Genomic DNA, 6,821 nt, shown 5'->3' on the forward strand with positions numbered 1-6,821 from the left:
AAGAAGAGATGCTGCAACTTGAGTATTATCTCAGAGCCTTTCCTCCTTCTGTCTGGCATGCTTCATTTAAATCGACCCATAGGTTCAAATGGTTTTTTGAAAGGTGGCAGGAAAGGTGCAACATGTTTATCTGTGCCTCATTTGCTTGAAAAGTAGGTTATCAGCATTGATGGGGCAGTAAAGGTAGGTAGGTACACAGTTCTGCCACATAGAATTAAATTCTGCATCCTCTTGAGTTTTATAGTCCCTGACAAACAGATCTGGAACAGAAGGAACATGGTGCTTAAATAATCACTCTTTATTGTAGAAGAAAAAGTTATTGTTTATTGCATAAATTAATTGGTTACTGTGGAGTCAGTCACAAATAGAACATTTATCTTCCTATTTGCAAATCTTAAGAAAATTTGTTAGTTATCAAAACACAAGACAAATGAAACCGCTAAGTTTTATTAGATTTAAAGTCTATTCTGTGCCTTGCTCAATTGATAGTCTTTATGGTTAGCTGCAAAGATGGGTTGCATTCCTTTGGTAGCTGTTAATTTGTCTACATCATTCTGGTACTGGAGTCCTGCATCACATATCACAGAGTCATAGAATGGTTTGGATTGGAAGCGACCTTGAAGATCATCTAGTTCCAACCCCCCTGCCATGGTCAGGGACACCTCCCACTAGACCAGGTTGCTCAAACCCCATCCAGCCTGGCCTTGAACACTTCCAGGATGGGGTATGTACTGACATTGAACAAAGTGCTGAGTAAGGGCTACAGATCATATGCTATAAAAATTGGTTGAGATATTTGCATAGCATTAAACTGTCACTGTGGTATTTTTTTTTATTTGAAAGATATTTCACTTAAGGCCTTTCAGGAGGGCATGTCTGGTGAATATGTTGGGCTGAACGTGATATTGGTCAGATGAAAACCAGAAAAAGATGAATCATACAGAAATTGGACATGTATGTCAAAGGAAGTGGCAGAGGTTTCTTTGCAGTATGAAGCAAAATTCCTCAGATTGAAAGGACTATTTCAGTGATGTTTTGCTGTAGACTCAATTAATTGTGCTGAAGAGCCAAGTTAAAGGCTTGTCAGTCGTCTTATGAGAAATAGTCTTTAGAGACATGTCAGCCTGCTCTCTGTTTACCAAAATCCATTTAGTCTTTTACATTTTTTTTGAAGAAAGATATTTCTGCTTTTAAATTGGAATAGTTCTCAGAAGCCAGTACACAGCTGTTCATCTTGTACCATGCTACATCATGTAATGATTTTATTGCAGGAACTAAATCATAGAATCGTTTTGGTTGGAAGGGACCTGTAAAGATCATCTAGCCCAACCCTTCTGCCATGACATAGTGATTTCAAGTTTCTCTAGATATCTGCTCTGCTTCTGGATTGTTGTCGCTTTCATGGCTCTGTGGGGGAGTCTTGCCTCCTTTCTTTTATGTCCTCATTGTAGGGCCTCACTGCAATAGCTTCTCATGTTATTTTTCTTTTTTTGCCAATGTTTTTTTTGCAGCAACACTGTCAGTCAGCTTTAGCTATCTTTGTTCTATTTGTGGAGTATTTGCTTTCTTAGGTTTTTTGTTTGTTTTTTTTTTTCATTAGCACTAAATAATCACATCATTACGAATTGACTTTATTAGCCCTAAAATCATTTCATGTTGCCAGAATCTAAAGGCCAAGATGTCTGAAGTGAGCAACTTTCTGAAATTCTCAGCCGGGGCTATAGAACTGGAATAAAATATGCCTGGAATGTACGCAGATTTGTCAACTTCTCTGTCTGCAGATGCTCAAGACTTCATTTAATGAGGAACCATGAGTCTTGTGCACATGTGATAAGGAAGAATTGAAGACAGGACAAATCTTTTGGCTCTGGGGTCTCACTGTGGTGCAGTCTTCTCTTGGGATCTTCTGGGTCAGGTGCAGCATTTGTGCTGTGTGCACTGCAGTTTTGTGAGCTAGCGTAAGGTGAGAGGTAGGAGAATCATATGGCCGAAGCATGAGATTTAACATTCGGGTGCCTCCAGTCTTCTCACTTAGCCTGCAACAAGAATTATTGTGCAATGTTGTCATCGAATACATACCTCAGCAGTCTTCAGGGGAGCATCCCTGTACCTGTGCCTCGCTGAGCCCCAGAGGAGTTAAGTCCAGTGAGTTTTCCAGGCCATAGTTTCAAGCTGTGTTTTCTGTCAGTGGAAGTGCTTGCTTAAGGCATCCAACAGTGCGTTGCTGTGAGTGCTGTGTTGTAGACCCACTCAGGGAATCCCTGGAAATGCTTTCTTTTTGTAACGGAGATCAGCTCGTTGTTTTTACAGTGGGGGCTCACATGTCACTGCCAGCACAACACACCTTGGTGTGCCACAGCGCACAGGTGGGAGGGAGCTTGGAGCAATCCTTTTGTGAGCTGCTCTTGCGGTTGTGCCCCTGTGCAGAGAGACTGCAGCCTGCGTTGTTCGCTGCTGCCTTCGGCTCCACACGTAATCTTGCAGGCTGAAACTCTCTTACCTCCTTTCCTGGTGTCACAGCTCATGTTGAAAAGTAAACATGTTTTCAGTGATTAACAGCAATGATTAGGAGATGTTGCTGAGTAACGAGATGAATACCTAACCCTCTGTTTTGTAAATGGCCGGTGCTCTGACCAACTCTATATTTACAGATCATATCTAAATTGTGGGGGGTTTTTGTGGTTATAACTTTAAAATTTGATCTATGACTTGCATATCAAGTTGTATTAGGTCACGCTGTCTTCAGTTGGAATCAAATTACTTTGCTGTTTAATTAAAATGTCCCTGGGTTAGAGTGGCTGTCTCCCTGCTTTGCATTACTTAGGGGACCATCTTTGCAAATCAGGATAACTGAAATCATCTGGCGTGTCTTGAATTACAATAAATACCATGTATGAGGTTATGCAAGGGTTCATAAAAATGCTTCAATTAATTAATATTTGCTTCAAATAAAAGAGGGTTATGTGGAGGTGCTGCCAGGGATCGAGGGACAAAAACATTACGTTTGTGATACTGGGCTCGACAATCTCATATCTCCCCAAGCACCATCAATTATAGGTAATAATTAAGTAGTTATTGTTTTGGGTGTATGGATGACCATTTTGGCTACCAAAAAGATTCCTGGGAGAGAGAGATGGGGAAGAGGGAATTCCCACTGGGCACACCATGTACCTTGTTGCTTCAGCAATTTGAGACTTGAATTTACGTATGACAGACTGAATTACTGAAAACAGGGTTTCATCATCTCGCCTGGAACTGGAAAGCCTGATGGAGCTGCTGCTGCCGTCATCTCGGTTTCTCTGGAGGGAAGATCTCCCTTTTGAGGGTCTTCCACCTTTTTTGAGTTTTCTCTAATTTTGCTCAAGAAGCGGACTCGCACAGAAGGCAGAGTTAATTGAACGTAATAGACAGGACATTTCAGACATTTTCAACTCATTTGAAACCCTGTTGAATCAGTAAGGACCAAAGGTATTGAAATTCTATGCTGTTGGAGAAAAACAAATAAAAACCTGCCTCTGCCTGACTTTTACATGGGTTAGGGCAGTGCCCATGGCGCAAGAAGATGCTGAAGCCTCCGCTTACTATATTCCTTCCTTTTCTTTTTTTATCCCCTCCTCAGGTCCTGTGAAAGTTAGAGGCAGAGAGGAGGCAAGAACTAACCATATTTTATTTATTTGCAGCTCTTCAAAGATTTCTTCAAAGAGGTAATATTGTGTTGGAACTATATTATTTATGCAAAATGGCAGTGGGTGGTGCAAGAGATAAAGGCTTCAGCTAGAGATTCGTAGGCCATGAGCTGTCTAGAGCTGAAGCTGGAGGCTTTTACCGTCAGCCATGGGAAGCTGTCAGAAACTGGTGACCAGCTTGTGGATTGAACCTCATGGGAGATCTGTATCCCTGGGAGGATAATTTGGGCTGTAGAAACTGGCCTGGTACTTGTAGCTTTTGCTAAAAATAGTTCAACAATTCAAATACCCTATGAAAATTAGAAGATAAGGGAAAAAAACACGATTACAAAAATGTTGTGTTGCTTTGTGTTTTGCTTTTCAGCTTCCTGTTTCTTGGAGAAATAAACCTGGGACCAACCAAACTGAAAGAAAATTCTCCTCAGTTATTATTTCCTGATTATATTTAAATGCATGTTCGGCAAATGCCAGTCAATCAATGGAGTCGTGTTGCTTAACTATTGCTGTAGTGCCTTAGCAGAAAATCCAGGTGCCCTTAACCATGGATAAAAATACCTGCAGCAGAGGCCCAGTATTTTTTTGAGCCAGTCTATAGTCCAGTGCAGTTGCAATGTTAGAAATACTAAGTTCTCATGCTGTAACCCACTCTGAAGGGGAGAAGATGCTGCTTAGGAGATGTGAACAGAGGATTTTTCTGATCTTTCTCCTTCAGACTGAAGAAAGTGAGATGAAACAACCACCGGCAGATGGCAAGAAAATCTGCATGGAAAGAAGAATAAATTCTCTTCTCTTACAAATACAAATTTTCAGCCCAAACTGTGACTTCCTTTTCTTGTGCAAACTGCACCAAGAATCAGATTGAATATTTGCCTTTCTGGCAGGGATGGTAAGACTCTGGGGAGGGAGGATAGTTTTTCTTCCCATTATATATTTCTTTCTGTGTTTTTTCCTATAAGCAATATACTGGCATATGAACTCAAATAAAGAAGAGTTGTCAGAATGTCTAGTTGCAGAATAGCCCTTGCATCTGTGCTTAGCTTTTACCAGACAGAGCCGTTACTGGGTACAGCTATACCTCCAGCTACTCTGGATATATTTTTCCTCTAAAATTTACCCTCCGTGTCAAAGTTCAGGATTTGCTTTCACTCATTTAATTGCCTGAATAGAGAGTTCAGTTACCAGGCTTATTCATGTGTCGTTTGAACTTCATGATATAGACCGAAAAGGGCATTAAATAATTTTTAAGGCCTGAAAAAGAGCTTTACTTGCTATTACAATAGTTTTCAGCCCTCAGCTATTTTTGCTGATGTTCTGCTATTTAGCTGCAACAGCAAGATAATGAAGCTTTAGATAATGAAGCAATACTGAATGTTGAATGCTGACTTGTTTTCCCTGGAACAGTGTCAAGAAAATTAAGAGGTTTAGGTGCCAGGTGGAGATTAGAGGAGGAAAATGAATTTCCAAACAGGAAGCAGAGAGAGGCAGACTCCAATTCAACCTTTGAGTGGAGAAGAGTATTGATAATTATTGACCTGTCGCTTGCCAGTTATTTTCAGTTCTGCAAAACTGCCAAGGAAGTGTGCCATTTTCTGCACACTCTTCTAAAGCCTTTAAAAGAAAAATAATGCTAGAGAATTTAATAGGCTGGGGAGAGAAGAAAAAAAAAAAGCAAGCAAGCAGTCCAAACATGTGCCTCCCGCTGTTTCGTTGGGCAGTTCTCCACATGCCTGTAATTCAGCTGCCTGGAAATAGGCTCTGCTGAGCCACCGCAGGACACCAACACATCCATTGCCAGAGATGGGTGCAGATAGAGGGAAGCAACTCCAAGCTTGCCAGGTGGGTTAGCATAGTGCTGCGTCTACAGTAACAAGCCTTGCTGTGACTCAGGAGATATTTGCTCAGGCACAGCACTGGACTCATGTGTGCCCGGCTGATGGAGAAAGGGGCAGTTCCCCTGCGCCTGCCTGGCCGTGGCTGTGGAGACATACCCATCTTTGTCCCTGGGCATCCACATCCCAAGGAGACCTCCAGGCCAGCTGTGAGCTGAAATAAAACCAAGTTAGAGGGGATGCTGCTGGCAGCTGACCGGAGCTTGCCTGGCAGGGAGGGATTGTGGCCGGTGTGCTCTCTCCATAAGCACAGTGAAAAGCAATGCACATACCAGCAGGGGAGAGCTGCTTTCTCATCAGGACAGCAACTCTTCCTTTCTGATAATTTAGCTTGATGAGTAGACATAGTTGGCAGTCAAAATACTGTGATGAGGGATGTGTGGTAGCCATCCTATAAGCCCGTACTATGGCTTTTAGCAGGTAAGATGTGGGAAAATGTGTATTGATACAGTAGCAATTAAAATAGAAATACCATTTTTTTTCATGCCTCATTTCTTGCCAATGATTACCTAATAGTAGATGCATTTTTTTCCCATCTGTAATTCTGTCTTGGTTCTGGCTCGTACTTCCATTTTTTCCTTTTGTTTGAGACTCACTATAGTTTTTCTACCAGCTTACTATACTTTAAAATGTGCAATTTTTCAGAATTTACACTTTTTTTTTTTTCAGTTTGTCTCATGATGAATTGGAATAAAATATACAAATGCAGTGGGTCTAGGGTGGCAATGAGAACCTGCTTTGAAAGCCAGTAAGACAGGTTCATCTGATGGAAACTCATCTGCGTGTATCTGGCCCTGACAGTTTTTTGTGATAATTCAGAGATGCTTTTATGGGGTAAGCACGCAAGCATTGTCAAGGCTGATATGGTGCAACTGTTGCATCATAGTGCGTTTGGCAAATGATCACACTGTTCCCAAAAGATTACATAAAGGAAAAAATACATTCCTGAATGGGACAGTTTTGAGCAGTTTGAGCCAAGGAGTAGACAATGTAATTTTTCTGTTTTCCTTCTGTTCAGACAAATCGCTGGGGCTTTTTAGTGTTTCCAGTCCTACTTGCTGAAGCTGTCAGCTCTGAAGCATAAGAGGTCAGCACATGCTCACTTGGCATGGGTTCACGGGCTTGTTGTGGTGTTTTATCCTATTTTTAAAAAGGTCATATAAGTTGTAAAGTCAGAGCAATAGCGTTGCTACTTATGTCAGTGACTTTTCTCTGAGCTCCCACCCAAAACAAACTGTGCTTTTCA

This window comes from Charadrius vociferus, unplaced genomic scaffold (assembly GCF_000708025.1).
Source record: "Charadrius vociferus isolate BGI_N301 unplaced genomic scaffold, ASM70802v2 scaffold738, whole genome shotgun sequence".
Lineage (NCBI taxonomy): Eukaryota > Metazoa > Chordata > Aves > Charadriiformes > Charadriidae > Charadrius > Charadrius vociferus.